The sequence below is a fragment of the Nicotiana tabacum genome, chromosome 16 (genome assembly GCF_000715075.1).
Source record: "Nicotiana tabacum cultivar K326 chromosome 16, ASM71507v2, whole genome shotgun sequence".
NCBI classification, from domain to species: Eukaryota; Viridiplantae; Streptophyta; class Magnoliopsida; order Solanales; family Solanaceae; genus Nicotiana; species Nicotiana tabacum.
The window spans coordinates 60,241,448-60,267,153 of NC_134095.1; positions in this window are offsets into that span (position 1 = coordinate 60,241,448).

Consider the following 25,706-nt stretch of genomic DNA (forward strand, 5'->3'; position numbering starts at 1 on the left):
GCTTTTGCGATGGGTCCCCCCGACTAGGTCGTGCTTGATTTATGTCGGAGATATCAGGTTACACTGGTGCAGGCTCATCCCTTCCTTTGGAAAATAGTACAGACGATGAGATATTTTGCCAATAAGGCTGGGATAGAGTTTACCCTCAGCCACCTCGTGAGGTTATATCGGCCATTGCATTATCGGGGTTTGATTGCTCTTCAACGTCGGTCCATCCGAGCTCCTGTCATTGGTAGTAAGAAGGACGAGGACTGTGAAAGGATGAAATTGGTTCATTTGGATTCGAATGACCAGTGTCATTCCTAGAGACTTTTTGCTATTTCCTGAGAAATGGAACTTGACACGTAAGTGTCTCATTTGAACTATCGTCGTTTTGACCGGAGGCAGGCTCCGTAATGATATCATTCCGTTCCATATTTGTAGCAACTCATTAGTTGCCGAAAGAGGTTCCCGATTTAGCCGAGGGGAAGCATCGTGGTAGGTGCCCATCACTCTGCTTCCTAAAAAATGGCGCTTTTCTTATCGGTTTATTAATACAACTGTCATTGGTATCAAAGATTTTTCTGAAATGAGGTCGTGTCCTCTAGGGGAGGAGGAGAAATTGCTAGCCTCGGGATCAAGGATTGATGACAAACGAAAAGATGCTCCGGGGTGCGAAGGGGCTTACAGTTGGGCGAGTCCTTCTCAACGGTTAAAAATAAGCGATTCGGTCGATTGACTACCTTCCGAAGGTGTCAAGCCATCAGATATTGGCTCGGCTTTCGCAAGGCTTAGCGGCTTGGCCTCATGGTGAGTTTTTGTTCGCTTTAAGATTATTACGGCCCTGTGCCTTTCTTCTTTTTTCTTTTATGTAGTTTTCTTTCATAGGCCTTTGACAGGCTTAAATTCGAGCTTTTTCGTAGTGAGGCCCCGTTGCGGCAGGCTTTGGATAAGGAACAATCCCTTAAGCTTCTTTGTGCGGAAAAGGAGAGCGAGGTGGTTTCCTTGCGGCGCGAGGTGGACCGGAGCCGAAGCTGTGAGATCTGCCTAGAAAAACAGGTATCCTGTATTTCATGCTGGCTTACACTCCCCCTTTTACCTCGGCATCTTGATGTTTTGATATTTCAGTTGGAGGACAAGGTGGAGGAGCTAGTACAGCTCTGGGGCATGGTTGGTCTGGCCAAATGTGAATTCAATGAGCCACAGGCGCACGCAAGTGCCCATTATGCTGCCAAAAAGAGTGCTCTAGTCATGGTTTCTATTCTTGAGGTGCAAATCCAGACTGTTCGCACGAATGATTCTGCTCGGGCGAATATGATTGAATGGCTTCGTCCGATCTTTTGAAGGTAAATACCAAGGTGGTGAATGTCCAGGCCGAGGTTGTGATGAACAACACCAGGGTGGTACAGAAAGTGGCGGCCTATTTTAAGAGTGTTGCCGTTGCAAAAGTTGAACTGAAGAGAGCCCTTGATCGAGCAAGCAGTAGCAAGGAGTATGCGAGGTGTTAATCCCGGATGGAAGTTCTCAAGGAGATTCACGCCAGGGGCTTTGATCTCTCGGACGAGATCGAGAAAGCCAAAGGGGAGGAGTATGATGCCAAGTTCCTCATGTTTGATGGTGAAGACAACAAGAAAGGGGCCGCCGGGCCATAGTCACCGAGGCGGGACATTTATTTCCCGCCTTGTTCTTAGTTCATAGCTTTCATAGTATGTTGTAAATGGAGCTTGTATTTTATCACTTGTATGTAAAAGGGGGAACCCCGCAATTTTTGTCTTATGTGTTTTTGTTTGTCAAGATCTCAACGGGGTCGATTCGACCTTTGAATTAGTAGGAATCTTCGAATCCGTGGTACGGCCCTGAGGTTCGCATGGCCGGCGACAACAGCTCTGTATATGGTGAAATCGGAGGAGTCTATTTCTCGCGACAAAGGTGCATTCGGGGAGTTATATCAGTACCTCGAGGATGCAAGACTACGATAGAGCTCCCTCCCACGAGGTTCTCCCACGGCACAACAAAGATTCCAAGGGTGGGGAATTCCCGAGGCGAATAACCAGCATCAGTAGAGTCTAGCATCATGCTTAGACGTCCCATCCCTATATCTTTGCATTTAATGCACTCTGAACTATATTGTATTCCCTTTCCTATATAAAGGGAATCCATACCACTTTGTAAGGGGTTGATGTTGCCCCAACTATTCTCCCTAATATCAATAACATCTCTTTATTTATCTTTCTTCTCTCTAACTTGCTCGTTCTTACTTGCCGAGGCCACTCTTATCATTTATTACCTTCATATTTGGTCTTCATTTATTGCTTGATATTGGCCATAAAGAGCCTTGTTTAATTATATCTTAACTGTTATCCCATTCCCGGTTACCCCTGATACCTCGAGATCGAGCCGGATATCAACCCCGAGGCTCCTTCATCGACCAGTCCGAAGCTTGGGAAGAAAGTATCCTGGTTTGATTACTGCCCCGTTTTAGCTTATATATGTTGTTAAACTTCATACTCTTAGCATCAACTGCTCTAACAACTAGCATAAAAATAGATCACGTATTTTTAGAATCCCATTTAGAAATTTAATTGTTGTTACCATTTTCACGGTAAATAGTTTGGCGCCCACCGTGGAGCTAAAAATAATAGTGATTATTTTCTTGCGAGTTTCATGACACAAACGCATGTTATCTTTCACATTTTTTCTTGCTTGAGACCTTTGATTTCAGGTCAAACTGTCTGGCTCAGTAAACAAAGTGGAGAACGACAACCTCAAAAACCACGGGAAAAATGGCGTGGCTGTTCCGGTTGCCGGAACGAAACCACAAAATCCCGATAACGCTCCCGGACCGATCCTAGATGACCCAGATTCACAGGACGCACAACAGGTCGACGAAACCTCACATACCGACAGAAGCATATGGCATAGCGATCGACTGGAAGCCCAAAAAACACCAACCCGGGAAGAATAGGAAGTTAGTATTCATGTTATTGTTGAAATGTTGGAGGCACAACAATTGCCCATCGCTCAGTTACAAGGCCATCCGAAGACTCCCAGCACAGCAGTGCTGGAAACAGCTCCCCAGGCCGAACAAGTACCCGAGAGATCAAGCAATAACAGATCGGTAGTCGACCCTACCATAGCAAAGATGCTTCGGGATCTCGCCAAAAGGAGGGAATCAGGTGAGAAATTGGTAGCAGCCAACGATAAGAAGGTCGATACCTACAACTCTAGGGTCGACCAAATCCCGGGCTCGCCGCCGGACCAGAAAGGTACAGATTTGAGTAAGTTAGTGCAACGGCCGTTCCCCGAGGAAGTGGACCTAGAACGTATTTTAAAGAAGTTTAGAACGCCAGAACTCCCTAAGTACAATGGGAACTTAGATCCTAATGAACACATCACTGCCTATGCGTGTGCGGAGAAAGGTAACGACCCAAAAGATGATGAGATCGAGTTCGTCTTATTGAAGAGGTTCGGGGAAACACCCTCGAAAAGGACCATGATGAGGCGTCATAACCTATCACCTAACCTCATAAACCCACTTACAATATTGGCAGATTCCTCCGTAAAGGCACACCCGATGCCATTGAAGTAACGACGAGAGAGCCCGTCACATCCAGGACCAACCAAAGGGAGAATGAAATGCTACGGGAATTTGCACCTCATTCTCTGATGGAACGAATGGGATTACCCCCATCCTCGGATGACCAGGCGATACAGGCCTTCTCTCAGAGCCTAAAAAAACCAAGCCCGACGATTTTAGGGTAGTTCAAACAAAACTTGATCGGGTACCCAACCAAGATCTGGTCGGATGCACGTAGACGGCATCAGTCACAAATTAGGGTCGAGGATGACCATCCGGGAACCTCTTTAGACTCATTATACCCAAGCAGGCTCCTAGAAAAGAAACCAATGCCAAACAGAGGAAGGAACCGCCCATGCGCCGCAGATAGGAGGAATGCTCCAAGACTTAATCTACCTTGCAACGATCAGAGAATGGATCGAGAACAGTATCCTCGAGGAATCGTTAATAGATCCAGATTCAACGGGGACGCATGGCCAGCAAGGGCGCCTCGCCCATCAGAGTACAATTTCAACATCGCTATACCAAACATCGTATTCACCGTAAGAGAAACTAGGGACGTAAAATGGCTCAAACGAATTCAGCAAAATCCCTCTCAGGGGAATCATAGCTTGGTGTGTGAACAGTATAACACGCGTGACTGCGGAGTCAAAAATGGCCACCAGCTCAAGAGGAAAGAAGTTGTGCTAATCAATGAAAATCACTGCCGAGAATTGTTGAGTGATTAGGCTCGAGTTTAGTTCCGAGTGAGGAAGGCGGCCAGGAAGAGCGAAGCAAATGAGCCGCGACGCATTGCCACGATAGTGAAGGAGCCACATTAGAGAAGGAGCGGCAACACCCTCCGAGGACCCATAAAAGGGAGAGTAAAAATGCTCATCACCAGGGAAAAGTGGATCCGAGGATACGTTCCCGAGGACACCCTCACATTCAGCAAAAAAGACATCGAGACCTTGTCTCGGCCTCACACTAACGCCTTGTTAACCTTCTTCCTCATTTGATCCATTTTAAATAAAACATGTGCCCATGAGTTCAGGTAGCTCAGTCAATGCTATCGGGCCGAGGATGATAGGGAGGTTCAGACTGCCGGGTCAAAACAACGACCACCTCTCTAACCCTTGGCAAATTCCAAACGGCGATCGCTATGACAAGGAGAAAGACCATTCTCTTAGTACGGCATGACTAGCCCAGACCGGTACGCCGAGTTCCATATCATCAAAGGAGGCGAAAGACGCGGACGCCTTATTCAGACAGTTGCAGACACGCAGTATGAAAATGGTACTTTCCCCTTTTCGCCAAAGAATGAAACCTCCAACGAAGGACGGGATTGAAACCATCTGCGGGGAATGACATGCAGCAAGGGAGAGTCTACATCACATAATGCATTGCCGACACCAGTATCTCCGCTCTCGAAAGAGCCAAAGGGTAAGCGAACCACATCTTTGACCAAGCCCAGTTAAACACGGCGGAGGGCTGTACTACAGTCCTCACCCCAAAACAGCAGGAGCATATCAAACCTCGGAACATCGCCTGCACATCCCGCGGTAAAGAAAAACTACCTCTTTTCTTCGTTAGTTTTCACTAACCTGTATACAGACACCTGGACAGGGCGTTCGGAAGTGCTAACTCTACCCAAAGATCCCAAGGCCTCGATGGAGCCCATGGCACTCTTTCCCCTCGGTCGGACTTCCGCCCCAAAGAGGGCCTTGCCAGTAAGTTCCTCAGCAGAGCAATGTACCCCCTAAGGAGGATCCGACAAGATCACATGCCTCCTTTTGCAATCAAACGATAAAGGGCACCCCCTTAAAGGCGCCATCCGCTCGGAAGGGCCGGGGAACGACAGACTGAGTTTCAATAGGGAATCATGTACCGGACCAAACGGTCAAAGGAGCCGCACCCGCGTAGGCCAAACTTACAACAATGAAATGACATGTATTTATGCCAAGCAATAAAAGACTATCTTTAAGCATCTCGTACTCCCATAAAAGGAAGTTTCAGCATGCTCACGACATGTATCCCTCTACCAAATGCATCCCGAAATACTCGGAGACTTAGCGTCAACAATTTGGCACCCGCACGACCCCAAGGTCAGAACTCCGGGATCATAAGACCCCAACAAGGCAACTCTGAGCTCACGATAACGGCCCTCGAGTTTAAGCAAACTCGTTGACTGAGACTCTCGTCAATCGCCATACACTAGAAAACCCGAGGCTGTAAGACCCTGAGCGGGTAGACTCGGTATAACCAGATCTATTTTACATTGAAACAAAAACTATAAGACCTCAATAGGCATGACAAACTATAAGACCTCAACATGCATGAAAAATTTGTAAGACGTTACTACATGCATAAAACTCGATCCCGAAGTTTAGGCTATACGTCTCATTTGTAAGAATCGTGAAAGGGCATACCCTCAATATAGACGCCCAAACTATCACTCGGGATCAGAAATAGCTCTGGCTAAACACATATAACTACGGTCAAAACGGCTGCTCCAGCCAAATTAACGCGACTCGGGGATGCCCGACCGTCGATAACAAAATTGCAGACCATTACTTCGAAAAGAACCGGTTAAAGCAGGCTTCCCTCAACAGGAAAATGACCTTCGACCATGTTAGCTCCAAATCACAAGGCTTTGAGCTACTCAGCCTATGAGCTAAATCTTCCGATGTGCTCAAACATCTTCGCTAACGACTTGAAATCGAGGTTCTTCCAAAACCGATGACGGGTCAGGCAAAATTATTTCAAAAGACCTTAACGATAGGAAAACAAAGCCTAAATATGTGCACAGACAAAAAGCGTAAGAGCCATTGTCGCCAACCAAACAAGACTCAAGGTCGCAAACTAAAAGGTGCAACGACCAACAGCGTAAGAGCCACTATCGCCAGCTTGAAAATTGAAAACTTGAGGATTAAAGTGAGCTCGAGTCATAGCCCGATTCAGAGACTGGATCCAAAATAGTTAACTATACATGCCTAAGGTCCACAAACAGAAAAGGTCGCTCCGACCCAAGGCGTAAGAGCCATTGTCGCCAGCCTATGCAATGTAAAACTCTAGGGTAAATTGAGCTCGAGTCGGAGCCCGACTCGTAGACTAAACCCGAAGACGGTTAAAGTAAGCAATCCTAAGGGCAAAAAATAAAAGTCGTTATTGCCGGCCTAATAAACATAGGGGCCATATTGTAGGTTCGGAGATTTCTGTCAATCCAAAGGTCGAATCGACTCGATTGAGATCCTAACGAACAAGAATACAGAAGATACAAATTGTAGGGTTCCCCCTCTTATTTTTACATATTGGCGGTGAAGCACAATATTAACCTATGACATATTAATAAAGCTATACACACAAACAAGAAGGCAGGGAATAGACATTCCCCCTTTCGACAACTATGGCCCGGTGGCCTCCTCCTCATCGTCCTCAGCATTAGACAGAAGGAACTTGGCATCATACTCTTCTCCTTTGGCTTGCTCGACCACCCCCAAGAGATCGAAACACCTACCATGAATCTCCTCGAGGATTTCCCTCCGGGATCTGCAATTCACACATTCCTTGTTATTGCTTGCACGATCGAGGGCCCTCTTCAGCTCAGCTATAGCAACGGCCACGCTTCTCGAATAGGCCGCCATTTTCTATCGCGCCCTGGTATTTCTCATCACAACCTTGGCCCAGACATTAACCATCTCGGTATTAGCCCTCAAAAGCTCGAATGAAAGCCTTGCGATCATCTTCGTGCGAGAAAAATCGTTCGCACGAACAATCTAGATTTGCGCCTCAAGAGCAGAAGCCCTGGCCTGAGCCCTCTCTTTGGCCACAAAATGGGCACTTGCATGTGCCTGCAGCTCGATGAATTCGCGTTTGACTCGGCCAACCTCGCCCCAAAGTTGTCCCAGCTCATTCGCCTTGTCCTTCAACTGAAACAACAAAACATCAAGACGACGGGATAGAAAGGGAGTGCAAGCCAGCATGAAATGCAGGGTACCTGTTTCTCCATGAGGACCTCCTGGACCCGGCTCCAGTCTACCTCATTTCCTAAGGAGATGAGCTCGCTTTCCTTTGCCACACAAAGAAGCTTGAGGGATTTCTCCCTGTCCAGAGCCTCTTGCAATGGGGCCTCGCAACGAAGCATCTCGGCTTTAAGTTTGTCGAAGGCCTATGAAAGAAAGACAGATAAAGAAAAGGAAGAAGAGCGTGGGGCCAGAACCTTCTTACAACAGTCAAAACTCACTATAAGGCAAAGACACTGAGCCTCGCCGAAGGCCGAAGTGACGTCCGATGGCGTACCACTTCCAGAAGGTTGTCGATCGACCAAATCACTTCTCCTTAACCGCTGCGAAGAAGTTGCCTCAGTATGAGCCTTTTCGCACCCTGGAACATCTTTCCTTTTATCGGCAACCCTTGATCCTGAGGCCAACAATCTCTCCTCCACCCCTGAGAGACACAGCCTCGCCTTGAAAGGACTCCTGGTACCTACGACAGATAAATCAAATAAGCCAGAAAGAAAGAAGCCATTTCTTAGGAGGCAGAGCGTCGGACACCTACAATGATGCTTCGCCTCCCATCTCCTTTTTGACAGATCTCACCACCGGTGTCTATTATAAATCGAGTGAGCTGCCAGCTTATGAGACCACTCGGCTAAATCAGGGACCTCACCGGGTGACCAATGAGTTGCTACAAATAAGGAACTGAAAGATATCATTACGAAGTCAACCTCCAGCTGAAACGAAGACAGTTCAAATGAAGCACTTACGTGTGAAGTTCCATTTCACAGGAAATGGCAAAAATTCTCTAGGAATGACATCGGTCGTTCGGATCCGAATGAACCGATTCATCAATCCACGGTCCTCATTTCCTCACTGCCAATTACAGAAGCTCGGATGGATCAACGATGAAGAGCAATCAGGCCCCGGTAGCACAATGGCCGAAACAACCTCACGAGGTGGCTGAGGGTAAATTCTATCCCGGCCTTGTCAGCAAAATATCTCATCGCCTACACTATTCTCCAAAGAGAGGGATGAACCTTCACCAGCGTTACTTGATATCTCCGACAAAAATCAAGCATGACCCGGTCGGGGGAACCCGGCGCGAAAACATGAGTGTATACGCTCAAACATCCCTTAACATATGTCATAACGTTTTCCTCAAGGGAAGGTACTTTAAAATCGTGCCTTCCCCTTAATGTTTTCCTCCCTCACTAATGAAATTATCCTTGACACATTCTCTCGATGGCCCGGAACATTGGGAGGTTTCCCCGGTGTGACAACACTCCTCGAGGCAGGACATCTTGAGCCTTGCTCTCCTGACATCGGAGGCGAGCTACTGGAACCAACCAAATGTGGAATGCAGGAGAGACTCCCCTCCACCCGATGATCGGGCGTCAAAGTAATGGCCATGGCTACGGCAAACTAAGGGGAAAAAAAGTAAGGATTTGAGCAAAAATCTCCTGAAATGGGGAAGCAGAAAGGACAAGCCAATGACAGTTCATGGGTTTCTCGAATACCGCATCTGACGGCAGCCTTACACAATTCTCTAGAACATGGAATTTAATGCTCTTAAATGGTTGACGTCACGGCAATGATGACCTCGAGACGATGGTTCAAAATTGTTTCCTATTATTTCATTCTAGGAAACGCGGATACTATCTATATACGGTGAAATCGGAGGAGTTTATTTCTCGCCAACACGGTGCATTCGGGGAGTCTTATCAGTACCTCGAGGCTACAGGACTACGATTGAGCTCCCTCCCCCGAGGTTTGCCCATGGCCCAACAAAGATTTCGAGGGTGGGGAATTCTCGAGGCGAACAACAAGCATCAGTAGAGTCTAGCATCGTGCCTAGACGTCCAATCCCCTTATCTTTGAATTTAATGCACTCTGTACTATATTGTATTACCTCTCCTATATAAAGGGAATCCACACCACTTTGTAAGGGGCTGATGTTGCTCCAACTATTCTCCCCAAGATCAATAACATCCCTCTCTCTCTTTTTTCTCTCTAACTTGCTCGTTCTTACTAGCTCGAGGCCACTCTTAGCATTTATTACCTTCATATCTGTTCTTCATTTATTGCTTGATATTGGCCATAAAGATCCTTGTTTAATCATATCTTAACTATTATCCCATTCCCAATTACCCCCGATACCTCGAGATCTAGCCGGATATCGACCCCGAGGCTCTTTCATCGACCACTCCGAAGCTCAGGCAACAAGTCTCCTGGTTTGATTACTGCCCCGTTTTAGCTTGTATCTCTCTATTAAACGTCATACTCTTAGCATCAACTGCTCTAACGACTAGATTAAAAATAGATCACGTATTTTTAAAATCCCATTTACAAATTTAATTGTTGTTACCATTTTCACGGTAAACAAGCTCTTACCTTTTGCCCTTGGGCATATGCATTTTAACTGTTTTGGGTTCAATCTCCAAGTCGGGCTTCGTTTTGAGCTCAATTGACCCTCAACTTTTGTATTTGTATGGGCTGGCGACAATGGCTCTTACGCCTTGGATCGAAACGACCTTTTAAGCGCGTGGCCCGGAGGCTCATAAAGCTGGCGACGATGGCTCTTATGCTTTGCCCTTAGAAATGTATTGGTTAACTATTTTGAATCTAGTCTCCGAATCGAGTTACGACTCGAGCTCATTTTGATCCTCAAGCTTTCAAATTTTAAGCAGGCGACAGTGGCTCTTACGCTTTTGGTCGTTCCAACCTTTTAGTATATGGCCCTAAGGCTTGTTAGGCTGGCGACAATGGCTCTTACGCTTTTGCCCTTGGGCATATGTAGGCTTTGTTTTCCTCTTGTTAAGTACTTTTGAAATGTTTTTGCCTGACCCGTCGTCAGTTCGGGAAGAACCTCAATTTCAAGTCATTTGCAGCGATGTTTGAGCACCTCTGAAGGTTTAGCTCATAGTTTGAGTAGCTCGAAGCCTTGTGATTTGGAACTGACATGGTCGAAGCTCTTTTTCCTGTTGAGGGTAGCCTGTTTAATTGGTTCTTTTCGAAGTAGATTCGAAGTAATGGCCTATGATTTTATAGCGACGGTCGGAAGTCCCTGAGTCACGTTAATTTGGCTGGTGTAGCCGTATTGACCGTAGTCATTTGTGTTTGGCCGGAGCCATTTTGATCCCGAGTATGGTAGTTTAGGCATCTACATCTAGGTGTAGGAGTCTTACAAATGCGACATATAGCCTAAACTTTAGGATTGAGTTTATGCATGTAGTAAGGTATTACAAAAATTTCATGCCTTTTGAGGTCTTATAGTATTTTCATGCCTGTTGAGGTCTTATAGTGTTTTTATGCCTGTTGAGGTCGTACAATTTTTCCATGTCGTTGAGGTCATACAGTTTTTCCATGCCGTTGAGGCCTATAGTTTTCCATGCCGTTGAGGTCTTACATGTGTAGTTGTTGATACTCGGTGCGAGTTTTATTTGAGACCGAGTCAGCCTGCTTGGGGTCTTACGGCCCCGGGTTTTTTTAATGAATGGTGATTGGATATAGTCTCTAAGTCATCGAGTTTGCTTAGGCTCGGAGGTCGTTACTCGTGAGCTCGAAGTTTCCTCATTGAGTGCTTATGACATTGGAGATTCCGACCCTGGGTCATGTGGGTGCCGAGTTATTGAAGCTAGTCTCCGAGTATTTTGGAGCATTTTTGGCGGAGGGATCCTTGCTGTGAAAATGCTAAATTTTCTTTGGAGTACGAGATGCTTTGACGAAGGATATTCTTTGATTGTTTGGCATAAGTACATGTTGTTTTGTTGTCGTGAGCCCGGCTTGTGCTCACACGGCTCTTTTGACCATTTGGTTCCGTATATTGTTTCCTATTAGAAATTAGTTTGTCGTTCACTGGTTCCTCCGAGTGGATGACCTCTCAATGGGGTGCCCTCCATTGTTTGGGGTTGATTGCAAAATAAGCCTTGTAAGCTTGTTGGGTCCTCCTTAGGTAGCGCGTGGACGTTGCCTCGTTAAAAACCTTACCAGCAAAAACCCGTTTCGGGATAAAAACTCGGTCGAAGGAAAAGAGTGCGACGGATGCTTCGAAACCTCAAGGTCCTCGAGTCGGATCAGCATCTCGACTGCTTTGGTCGATGGCCTGTGCAAGAGTTATCGTGAAGTAAAAGATAGAAAAAAGGGAGAGATGATTATACCTTAGCGGTAATGGCGCTCTTGGGTTCCAGCATTCGTTTGGCGGATGCAAAGTGGCCCTTCATTTGAATACAGCCGAGGGTGTGTATTAAAAAGTCGTATGGATGACATATTAGGGTTTGTCTACTTTGCTCTTTTTGGTTGTTTCTCTTTCTCGGGACTGGTGTCCGTTATCGAGTAACCGGGCCACTTCCTCCCGGAGTTGCCTGCAATCGTCGGTTTTGTGCCCGTGCGAGTTGTGAAACTCGTATATTAAGTTGTAGTTCCTTTGGGAAGGATCCAAGTGTATAGGCCTGGGCCATTTGGCAACCCTGATTCTGCTGATGGCGAACACGATGTCTGATATATCGATGTTAAAGTTGTATTCTGATAGGCGAGGTGCCCTGGTTGGTCCCATGTCCTCGTCAAATCTACCTCTATTGATGGGTCCCCAAGGGTTTTGTCCTCTGTTCATCAATCGATCATTAAGAAGCGGATTGCATCTCAGGGCATTCCTTCTATCATCGGGGTACAGTTGATACCTCTCTTTGTTCGATTTTGACTCCTTCACCGGGAGCCTGCTCGGATATATTGAGCCCGATAGGGCTCCTAGCTGGTCAACCTCGACCCTAATTTTTGATTGGTATCGATTGTGGACGTCCGACCAGGTTACGGTAGGATATTTGATCAGATTCTATTTCATTTGCCTTGAGGTCACCGAGCTTCGTTCATTTAGGCCTTGAGTGAAGGCCTACGCCGCCCAGTCAATGGAGATTGGGGGTAGTTCCATTCGTTCCGTTTGGAAACGAGATACGAATTCTCGCAGCATTTCGTTCTCCCTCTGCTTAATCTTGGATACATCGGACTTCCTTGTTGCTACTTTGATGGAATCAGCGTGTGCCTTTATGAAGGAATCTACTAGCATGGTAAATGAATCTACGGAGTTTGGAGATAGGTTGTGATACCACATCATGGCCCCATTGGAGAGCGTTTCTCCAAACTTCTTCAGTAAGACTCACTCGATCTCGTCATCTTTTATGTCATTGCCCTTTACCGCGCATGTATAGGCAGTGACATGTTCGCTGGGATCTGAGGTCCCGTTGTATTTTGGGAGTTCTAACATTTTGAATTTATTTGGAATGGGTTTCGGAGCCGCTTCCTCATGGAACGGACGTTGTACGAACTTCTTTGAATCTACACCCTTCAGGACCGAGGGTGCACCCGAGATATGGTCGACTATGAAGTTATAGGTTTCGACCTTCTTTTCGTTGGCTACTATCATTTTCTCGCTCGACTCGATCCTTTTGGTGAGGTCCTCCAGCATTTTTACGATGGCAGGATCAGCTACTGATCTGTTGTTGCTCGATCTCTCCGGTACCTGTTCGACTAGGTGAGTAGTTTCCGGTGCTACTGTGTTGGGAGTCTTCGGGTGGCTTTGCAACTGAGGGATAGCCAACTGTTGTGCCTGCAACATTTCAAAAATAACATGAAGATTAACTTCCTGTTCTTCCCCGACTGGGGTTTTTTGGGCTTCCTGTTAGTCGCTATGTTGTATGCTCCTTTCGGTGTGTAAGGTTTCATCGACCTGCTACGTGTCTTGCGAATCCGTGTCCGCTAGAATTGGTCCAGGTTCATTATCGGGGTTCTGTGGTGATGCGCCAATAATTGGAACAACCACACCATTTTCTCTGTGGTTTTCAAGGTTGTCATTCTCAACTCTGCTCACTGAGCCAAACATTTTGACCTAAATCGAAGATCATGGATAAGAAAAGTATAAAAGATAACTTGCGTTGTGTAATGAAACCAGCATGAAAATAATCACTATTATTTTTAGCCCCACGGTGGGTGCCAAACTGTTTACCGTAAAACTGGTAATAATAATTAAATTTGTTGATAGAACTTTAAAAATACGTGATCTATTTTTATGGTAGTTGTTTAAGTAGTTGATGCTATATATGTGAAGCTTAACGGCGGAATTACGAACTAAAGCAGGGTTATAATCGAATTGAGGGGCTAGCCGTCCGGGTTTCGGGCTAACCGGTGAAGGGCCTTGAGGACGATGCCTGGGCTCGGGCTCGAGCTATCGGGGTATTTGGGAATGCACTAACAAGTAGAATATAATTAAAGGAGGCTCTTTATGGCCAATAACAAGCAAAGAATGAAGAACAAGTATGAAAGTGGTAAGCAACAGCGTCGAGAAGATACGTTAGAGAGAAAAGAGAGAGAGAGAGAGATATATGTTATTGATCTTATGTAGAATGGCCGGAGCACAACAGCCCCTTACAAAGTGAGAAGGATCCCCTTTATATAGGAGGGGAAATACAACATAGTACAGAATGCATTAATTGTAAAGATACGGAGATGGGACGGCTAGACATGATACCAGACTCTGCCGGCGCTATCCGCTCGCCTTGGGAATTCCCCATCCTCGGCATCATCATTGGGTCGAGCATAAAAGAGCATTGAGGGAGAGAACTTGACTGCAACCCCACAGCCTCGAGATCTCGATATGTCTCCCCGAAACCCCTTAATTACGAGAAATTGGACCCTTCGATTTTACCGTATACAATTTGTTTTATTGAAAATGAAAATCACAAAAAATGGCTCATTTTTACATTTTTGCTTTTAATTCTTATATTTGTGATTTTTCGATTTTAATGTAGGATCAAGTAATTGTTATAAATATTATAATTTGATAATTAGCTTAATTTTAGATTTTGCATTAATTAGGAATTTAATTCAGAATTTTTAATTAAAGAAATAGAAAAACAAAGAAAACAGGAAATAAGAAAAAAATTGAGGAAAAAAAGGGATTTTTTTCGAATTTGGGCCATTTTAATACCCAAATCCGTTCCCAAACTTACCCAGGTCCAAGACCAAATCACCAGCCTACCCGGTCCATCCCTGATAAGCTCAACCGACGTCGTTTGCTAGGTTTCAATCTCAGTCGTTGATCTCTCATGATCTAACGGTTGGGAACTGGCCATTCAATTCATTTAAAACTAAATAAAGCCAACCCCAAAGCCCTCAAACCCGGTCATTTACTCGTTTCCCTCACTCTCCAGCAAACCCTAGCCCCCTAACATTCTCTGCCGCCTCCGCCATCAACCACCCACCGGAAATCTCCTCACGGCGGTTCCGTTTCTCCAATCCACTCCAAATTCACACCAGCTACTCCTCGCCTCCTCTTCTTCCGAAATCTGCTACCAATTTCTCTTGACTCCCACCCAAATCCCACCGATTTTAAATATGAGAATATGACCTAAAACCCTAAATCACCCCAAAATCACACTTCACACTCCTCACACCCCTCTAAACCCTACACTACAACCAACTTCCCAAAAATCCCCGCCAATCTCTTCAAAATTCAAATATAGGATCCCTTGAACCCTAGCTTTCTTTTCCCCTTCTTTGATCTCCAGTCAGTTTTGGTAATTTGAACCCCAAACTTTCATTAGTCGACTGATTCTTGTTAAGAATGGTCGATTAATGTTATTTAAATTTCAGATCACCTTATGGAGGAATTGGGAAAAGGTTAGTTGGTTGGTCCGAAAAGAGCATAGGTAACTTTTGTCATTTTAATTTCTTTTTTTTCTCTTTCTTTTCTTTGGTTCCTCTTCATTTTGGTTTCTGATGGTAGCCGCATGATTTAGGTGTCTTCTTGTTTTCTGTTCGAAATCATTGTGTTTGCTTATGTTTACATTTATTGATCTAGATTAGTCAGTAGCATAATAAAATTCCATCATAAGTTTAGTTTCAAATTTAGTTTAATTAGGGTTTCTTGTTAGATTGAATGCATGAAATGATTCTATTCTTCTTCTTCATGTTTTTGGTTTGTTTTCAATGCTCTGTTTAGGATAATTTTTGTTTTTCATCTTTGAAATTCCATTTGTGATTTCTGATTCGAATACTCTGTAGGCACATTGTTCCTTTAAATCTATTTTGTTTAGGTTTAATTAGATAAGTATTCTATTTGCTAATTAGTTTTGTTTAATGTTTGAATTACATCATTAGGATTCTGTTTTGGGTATTTTGATTTAGATTCTTGATACTTTCTAGTTTTGATTTTTATTTACCTTAGTTTGTAAATCAGTAGAACTTCTTGGGGTTAATTAAGCCAATGAAAAACTGAAGGGGTCATAAAAGGGGGTAGATAATTCTGAAATTGGATAAAATTCATGCTAGGAATGTTCTAGAATAGGGGCAGCTGGCCTCATTTAGTTAGTAGAAAGTACTGAAACCAATGGGGGACAGACAGTTGTCCATTTCTGTTAGAATATGCTCTTTGTGGTTGATAGAATAATACCTTCAACACATGGCATCTTTGGTGCTTATATATAGTACCTCTTTGTGGTTTAGTTAAAAAAATTCTGATTTTCTCAAGAAAAACTAGAACAAGTTCTATGAAATTTCTGGGTTCTAAAAGGCAGAAACATGGTTTAATTGTGGAAGTTGTGCTGTTGCTGCTGGATTGTTATTTTTCTTTCATTTATGTTGACTCCGGGGCTCATTTTATTTTATTTTCTGTATTCAGGTACTTCTTGGACCTTGATGATTACTTAAGTGCAAGCATGCTTGTCCCTTTGATACGTGTATTTGTAATGTGGAATTTTGTGTTTGAAAAATGGACTTTCAATTCTTTTACATGTGTTTTCACTAGAGTTACCTAGCTCCTTATTAGTTTTTTTTTTTTGGTTTCTTTCAGTTTTATTATAATTGTTCTGAGACGAGTCAAATAGCAATAGTTTGGTGGGGAATTGCATATATTAAGGTTTAGATTAGTCCACTCTTTATAAACTGTTCAGAGTTTCGAGTTAGTGGATGGATTTTGTAGCCAATTTGAATTTAAGAATGTTGATTTGGGCATCATGTATATTGTCTGGCATCAAAGGGTTGCACTAAGGGTCTGCGCTCAGCCCATTCCTATTTGCCCTGGTGATGGATGCACTGACTCATCATATTCAAGGAGAGGTGCCATGGTGCATGCTATTTCCTGATGACATTATTCTAATTGACGAGACACGAGGTGGCTTCAACGAGAGGCTAGAGGTTTGGAGACATGCTCTTGAGTCTAAAGGTTTCAAGTTGAGTAGGACGAAGACGGAATACCTCGAGTGCAAATTTGGGGTTGAGTCGACGGAAGCGGGAGTTGAAGTGAGGCTTCACTCTCAAGTCATTCCCAAGAGGGGTAGTTTCAAGTACCTTGGATCAGTTATTCAGGGGATCGGGGAGATTGACGAGGATGTCACACACCGTATAGGGGTGGGGTGGATGAAGTGGAAGTTAGCGTCGGGAGTCTTGTATGACAAGAAAGTGCTACCGTTACTAAAAGGTAAGTTTTATAGAGCAGTGGTTAGGCCTGCCATGTTATATGGAACTGAATGTTGGCCGGTAAAAAACTCACACATCCAGAAGATGAAAGTAGCAGAGATGAGGATGTTGAGGTGGATGCAGGCATACAAGGATGGATAAGATTAGGAATGAAGATATTCGAGACAAGGTGGGCGTGGCCCCCATGGAGGACAAGATGCGGGAAGTATGACTCAGATGGTTCGGGCACATTCAGAGGAGGAGCACTAATGCACCAGTGAGGAGATGTGAGCGACCGGAGAGGTAGAGGGCGACCTAAGAAGTATTGAGGAGAGGTGATCAGACAAGACATGGCGCGACTTAGGGTTACTGAGGACATGGCTCTTGACAGGGAATTATGGAGGTCGAGCATTAAGGTTGTAGGTTAGAGGAAAGTTGTGAATTCTACAGCACAATAGAGTGAGACTAGCCAGTTAGGAGTTAGACTAAGAATATCATTGGTCATCTATTGATGCACGGCTTTACCTGCTATTTTTTACTATACCAGTCATCTATTTCGTATATTGTATTCTGCATTTCATATCTCTTATATTGTTGTTATTTTATTATGAATTTTTATGGTACTAATACATCGTCTCTTGTTGCTTCTTGAGCCGAGGGTCTCCTGGAAACAGCCTCTCTACCCTTCGGAGTAGGGGTAAGGTCTGCGTATATATTACCCCTCCCCATACCCCACTTGTGGGATTATACTGGGTCGTTGTTGTTGTTGTTGTATACTATCTGGATGCTGAACACACGCAGTTTAATTGTTTAATTTCAGCATTGCTAGAGTAGTCTTTTGTTATGAAAACTAGTACGCTTAATGATTAGTTTGAAATCCATGCCCATATTATTATTGCTCATAGCAGGTCATTAAAATATGGTTCATAATCTGGGTGTTCATGTACTTTAATGTCTAGAATTCCTGTACTGTTTTTCCATAGATGATTTAGAGGGAGATAGGATTTGTTGGGGCCTCAATACTGAAGGTTTTTCTCTTCTTAGAGGCGATTGGGCCTATCCTTGGCCTATTTGAGGCAGCCTACTTAGAAATGGGCTCAATGTGTTTGTTGTTGTTTTCTTTTCACTCCTTGGGCTCAACTCTGAGCCCTATTATATCCAGCATTGTCAATTTGTTAGGTTTTGTATAATGGAAATTGTTTTTTTCTGATACTGAAAGATTGATCATGGGCCCAGTACTTGGCCATTCGAAACTATGGTGGTCTCTTGCCCTTGTCCCCGTCACTGGGCTTGATGTCGAGCCTAGCTTTTCTTGTTTTCCTTTTTCAAAAATCTGTAAATAATATTGGGCCTACTGCTATCCCGGAATTCCTTTAAATAATTAAATAACTAGTATATTATCCAACACATGCTTATAATTAATTGGGTTAGATTGAACTTTAGTTGTATTAAGCCTGAACATCCTTAATTTATTTTAGTAGAATACATTTCTCTCCTTTAAATAAATTAAGGTGTGCCATACACAAACAAAAATCCCATAATCTGTGGCCCTCATATTAATGCAAAAACTAATGTAGAAAAATACTTTGAACATTCGTTGTTTGCTTTAGGCGCGTTTTATAATAAATCATCGTGGCTATGGGTACGGTTCCCGTGGCATAGTCATGATACCTAGTTCCCAAACTCGGGTATGCATTTCATGTGACCCGATCATAACAACTTCGAACATTAATAAAATATTTATGTCGTGAATCGCAGGTGCATTTCATGTAGCGTGGTTTGCGGTGTGTCCCAAAATGACAAGTGTACGACAATCATAACTTGTTCAAGAAATAATTTCATAAATCCTAAAAAGTGATTTAAAATAATTAAAAGCGGTTATAAAGTTAAAATGTACAATAGGTTTTAAAATGTATAGTAAATCAGATAATAGGCCAATTATTAATAGTTTAAGTGACCGTTCTAGAACCACGGAATGCGGGAATGTCTAACACCTTCTCCTGGATTAACAGAATTTCTTATCTAGAATTTTTGGTTTGTAGACTTTTAAATAAAGTCGAAAATTTCCTCGATTTGGCATTTAAAATAAACTGGTGACTTGGGACACCCAAATGAACTATTCCAAGTGGTGACTCTAAAAAATTAAATAAAATAATCTCATTTCGATTTATGTCACTTTGGTTGGAAAAACTCTCATATACTCTCTCTATTGATAAAAAAGGAGGTGTGACAGCTCTAGCGAATCCCAGCCGTTGATCTCCCATGATCTAACGGTCGGGAACTGGCCATTCAATTCATTTAAAACTATTTGAAGCCAACCCCCAAACCCCTCAAACCCGGACATTTCCTCGTCTTCCTCACTCTCTAGAAAACCTTAGCCGCTCTAAGACTCTCTGCCCCCTCTGCCATCAACCACCCACCGAAAATTGCCTTAGGGAAATTCCGGTGCTCCAATCCACTCCGAATTCACACCAGATACTCCTCACCTCTTTTTCTTCCCAAATCTGCTACCAATATCCCTTGAATCCCACCCAAATTCCACCGATTTTAAATCTGAAAATTTGACATAAAACCCTAACTCACCTAAATCACCCCAAAATCACACCCCATACTCCTCACACCCATCTGAACCCTAAAATACAGCCAACTTCCCAAAAATCCCCGCCAATCTCTTCCAAATTCAAATCTAGGGTCCCTTGAACCCTAGATTTCTTTTCCCCTTCTTTGATTTCCAGTCAGTTTTGGTAATTTGAACTCCAAACTTTTATTAGTCGACTGATTCTTGTTAAGAACGATCGATTAATGTTAGTTAAAGTTCATATCACCTTGTGGAGAAATTGGGCAAAGGTTAGTTGGTTGGTCCGAAAAGAGCATAGGTAACTTTTGTCATTTTTTATTTCTTTTTTTTTTCCTCTTTCTTGTCTTTGATTCATCTTCATTTTGGTTTCTGATGGTAGCCGCATGATTTAGGTTTCTTCTTGTCTTCTGTTCAAAATCGATGTGTTTGCTTATGTTTACATTTGGTGATCTACATTAGTCAGTAGCATAATCAAATTTCATCATAAGTTTAGTTTCAAATTTAGTTTAATTAGTGTTCCTCGTTAGGTTGAATGCATGAAATCATTCTGTTCTTCTTCTTCTTCTTCTTCTTCATATTTTTGTTTTGTTTTCAGTGCTCTGTTTAGGATAATTTCTGTTTTTCATCATTGAAATTCCATTTGTGATTTCTGATTCGAATACTCTGTAGGCACATTGTTCCTTTAAATCTATTATGTTTAGGTTTAATTAGATAAGTATTCTATTTGCTAATTAGTTTAGTTTTAAGTTTCAATTACATCATTAGGATTCTGTTTTGGGAATTTTGATTTAGATTTTTTATAGTTTTTGGTGTTTTTTTTTGTTTGCCTTAGTTTGTAAATCAATAGAACTTCTGGGGGTTAATTGAACCAATGAAAAACTTAAGGGGTCATAAAAGGGGATAGATAGTTATGAAATTAGATAAAATCCATGCTAGGAATGTTCTAGAATAGGGGGCAGCTGGCCTCATTTGGTTAGTACAAAGTACTGAAACCAATGAGGGACAACCAGCTGGCCATTTCTGTTAGAATATGCTCTTTGTGGCTGATGGAATAATTCCTTCAGCACATGGCATCTTTGGTGCTTATATATTGTACCTTTTCTATAACAGAAAGGAGAGAGATTTCAGACCCTAGAAAAAAACCCTAAAAGTTATGCATTGTTTAACTAAAAAATTTCTGATTTTCACAAGAAAAACTAGAAGAAGTTCTTTGAAATTTCTAGGTTCAAAAAGGCTAAAACATGGTTTAATTGTGGAAGCTCTACGGTTGCTGCTGGATTGCTATTTTTCTTTCATTTCTGTTGACTCCAGGGCTTATTTTATTCTATTTGTTGTATTCAGGTACTTCTTGGATCTTGATGATTACTGAAGTGCAAGCATGCTTGTCGCTTTAATACATGTATTTGTAATGTGGAATTTAGTATTTCAAAAATGGACTTTCAGTTCTCTTACATGTGTTTTCTCTTGATTTACCTAGCTCCTTATTAGTTTTTTTTTGGTTTCTTGCATTTTTATTATAATTGTTCTAAGACCTGTCAAAGAGTAATAGTTTAGTGGAGAATTGCATATATTAAGGTTTAGATTAGTCCACTCATTATAAACTGTTTAGAGTTTCGAGTTAGTGTATGGCTTTTGTAGCTCATTTGAATTTAAGAATGTTGATTTGAGCATCATGTATATTGTCTGGTTGCTGAACACACGCAGTTTAATTATTTAATTTCAGCATTGCTAGAGTAGTCTTTTGTTATGAAAACTAGTATGCTTATTAAGTAGTTTAAAATCCATGTCCATATTATTATTGCTTACAGCAGGTCATTAAAATATGGTACATCATCTGGGTGTTCATATACTTTAATGTCTAAAATCCCTGTATTGTTTTGCCATGGATGATTTAGAGGGAGATAGGATTTGTTGGGGCCTCAATACTGAAGGTTTTTCTCTTCTTAGAGGCGATTGGGCCTAGTCTTGGCCTATATGAGGCAGCCTACTTAGAAATGGGCTCAACGTGTTTGTTCTTGTTTTCTTTTCGCTCCTTGGGCTCAACTCTGAGCCCTATTATATCCAGCATTGTCAATTCGTTAGGTTTTGTATAATGGAAATGATTCTTTTCTAATACTGAAAGTTTAATCATGGGCCCAGTACTTGGCCATTCGAAACTATGGTGGTCTCTTGCCCTTGTCCCCCTCGTTGGGCTTGATATCGAGCCCAACTTTTCTTGTTTTCCTTTTCAAAAATCTTTAAATATAATGGGCCTACTGCTGGCCTAGAATTCCTTTAAATAATTAAATACCTAGTATATTATCTAACACATGCTTATAATTAATAGGGTTAGATTGAACTTTAGTTGTATTAATCCTGAACATCCTTAATTTACATTAGTGGAATACATTTCTCTTCTTTAAATAAATCGAGGTGCGTCATATACAAACAAAAATCCTATAATCTATGGCCCTCACATTAATGCAAAAACTAGTGTAGAAAAATAATTTGAACATTCGTAGTTTGCTTTAGGCGCGTTTTATAATAAATCATCGTGACTATGGGTACGGTTCCCGTGCCATAATCATGATACCTAATTCCAAAATTCGGGTGTGCATTTCATGTGGCCTGATCATAACAACTTCGAATATTAATAAAAAATAAACATGTCGCGAATCGCGGGTTCATTTCATGTAGCGTGGTTTGCGGTGTGTTCCAAAACGGCATGTGTAGAACAATCATAAATTGTTCAAGAAATAATTCCATAAATCCTAAAAAACGGTTAAAAATAATTAAAAGCGTTAAAAGTTAAAATGTACAATAGGTTTTAAAACGTGTAGTATATCAGATAATAGGCCAATTATTAATAGTTTAAGCGACCGTTCTAGAACCACGGAACCCGGGAATGCCTAACACCTTCTCCCGGGTTAACAGAATTCCTTATCTAGAATTTCTGATTCGCAGACTTTTAAATAAAGTCCAAAATTTCCTCCATTTTGGATTTAAAAGAAACCGGTGACATGGGACACCCAAATAAACTATTCCAAGTGGTGATTCTACAAAAATTAAATAAAATAATCCTATTTCGATTTATGTCACTTTAAATGGAAAAACTCCCTTATCCTCTCTCGAGTGGTAAAAAGGAGGTGTGACAATGGCTTTTTCCTTTTTTCGGCTTAAAAAGTTTATTATTAGTTATGCAATATTTGTTATGCCTTAGCATGAAATAAGGAATTGTTCGAGAGTTCGAACAATTTTGTACCCTTTAGGATTCTTGAGGCTTGATATTATCGAAGCCCTTTATAATTTTGCTAAGAGTAGCCTTTTTAACCGATTTGTGATAATATTTGAAGGCATGGTTTATTACGGATTTTGGACGTCTTCGAACCGTGTTATTTCGGTTGTAGCCTTTTTATTTGGGACTTGCCTTTTAGGATTATTTTTCCATTTCACTTCACGCTTGCCCAAAGTTTCAGTCCCCGAGTTGGGTGGTTGTGGCTTATAAAATCGAGGGTCACCTTTAAGGTCTTATGATCTCGAAATTTTAATAATTCGATCTCATTTGTTTTTCGGATGACAGTCCCTGAGCGTGGGGTTGGTTGTTTTAACTTCCGTTATGATAGGCCCTTAGGCCTGTTTACACAATAGATTGAGTATGAAATTGTAGAAAAACAATTTAAGCCATGAGATATCGGCAAGGAAAAATACTTCTTTCAATAAATGATTATACATGCATATAGGTTTAATGTTAGTTATCGAGTAACCCATACGGGCATAATTCTTTCGACCGTTTGTCCCTCACAAAATTTATGTCACGGCCCAAACTAGAGGGCCATGACTAGCACCCGACCATACTTGCTGAGCACCAACGTACATTTTATCTAACCTTTTTTTTATTATCTTTTAGGGTTGACGAGATCAATATAAATGGAAGACATGGATCATGGACAACCAACAATAAAATATGATGGCATGAACATTCATAGCAGGGGATGACCAGACAATCAAGAAACTACATATAAGGTACGAGCTATCACGCTACCATGAAAGACTATACAACAAAAACTAGCCGACAAGGCATACCAAACTATACATGAGTCGACACTTGTCTATGAGCCTCTAAATGAACATAAGTGCTGCAACATAGCCGAAACAGGGCCCTGACATACCCATAATGTCTATAACAAAAATACATACCAAGACCACGGCAAGTCCGGAGAAGAGATCTCGACAATCACTGCTGAACTGGACAACCTACTGTGGTGGGGGAGCTGAACCTGCCTGTCTATTAGGGCCTGCAGCACGACATGTAGCGTACACAAACAAAAGAACGTCAGTACAAATAAAATACTGAGTATGTAAGGCAGGGAATCATAAATACGAACAGTAATGTAAGCAGGGATAGAGAATATACAACCTGGAACATCTGAGTACCTTTGAGGGATACTGACATGAAATGCATGATACATATGTATGTATACATAAACTTTTAAAACATACGCCTCTGTGGGCATCATCATCATCATTCGCACCCAGCCATAATAGGCTCGGTAAAAACGTACCCGGCCATCCTAAGGCTCGGTAGAATCGTACCCGGCCACGTGAAGTTCGGTAAAACCCAACTGATCAGTGGTTGCACAATATGTGTCGTACCCGGCCGACTATAGCGCGGCTCGGTAGAGTAAAATAGATACATATACATAATGCATGCTCGACTCACGGAATCACATTCTAAACCTTTCGGAGTGACGTAAGGTCGGTATCCTCCGTACACGTTATTAGGACCAACTCTTCATTACGAACCTTATAAGAATCAGGAAGTACCAACAACATTGGTAACATAAGAATAAGAGAAGAAACATTAACATCAATCGTTTCATAAGAGGGAAAGCAATGTAAGTACTGCTAGCTTCTAAGAGTAGAGTATCTTTGGAAGCTCGTTCATTACATTATGTACAATCGGAGTCGTGCAAAAGAATAAAAGGGATAGCCTCACATACCTTGTATATACTGCCCCAATCACAAGCTATGCAATTTTCACAACTCCTTAGTCTACAATAAGATAAACGATACTATCATTATTATTTAAGCGTCATAACTATTATGTATCGACCATAACCTATTTTACGTTGAAACGGACAGCACCTCCCCTATATATATGACTTCACACCATTCAAAAAAATTACCAAACGGCACAAACAACATCAATAATAAACATATTGAGCCTCCCAAAACAGTCCACGCACAACCTAATTACATCATACATACGACGGCCATCGTAGTCGTGTCAAACGACCCGAAAATGTTATGAATAACCATCAGCCCACAACCCTACATATATATGGTATTTCTCCACACTCTTCGACCTCCAAAACTTCACAAAAAGGTAGTAAAACACTCAGCCCAATAGCAACACAAAACAGTCCACAAAATAGTCCGCTACAAGTGAATAACTCGAACTCACGGCTTCCGATCACCGTCCTGTGAGTTCTTACATGTATAGAACGAATTGCCATGAATTTTCATAGCAGAGAAAAATGTATGAAATATGGAAGTAACTTACCTTACTTGTTGGATAACTCAGCCTTTCCCTTGGTTCTTCAAACTCTATGTTTTACCTTCAAATAGAACTTGAAAGAGAGGAAAAATCGATTAGGGTTTGTGTGGGATTTTTGAGGAGGAATTGCAGGGGTTACCTTTGGTTTTGAGGGTCTGAAATATGGATGAAATAACTGAGTTCATAACCCCTTAAAATTCCTCTCTTGTCCGACTTAGGTCTTTTAATTTTGTCCTATCATTTTGGCAAGTAGGTGATGCACCTACTTGTCATCTACCAATCTGCGCAGGCTTGCGAAAATAGGAATATCTCTATACTTTGAGATTGTATTGACAAACGGTTTAATGATTTAGAAACTAGACTCATATATCTTTAATTTGGTGGGTAGATAACCCCGTAATTCCTTGTAAATTAGGAGAAAAGCTTAGAAACATTTAACATAATGTTTAAGTAAAATTATGAACCTAAGTTGCGATAACGTTTGTTGACTTTTGTTTCATAACTCGTTTGACTTCAAGACTTATGATACGGATATTATATGATTAAAATACCTTAATACATGACCTCTTGAGTGTATTAAGAACCTCTAGGTTTACTTGAAAATACGAGTTGCAA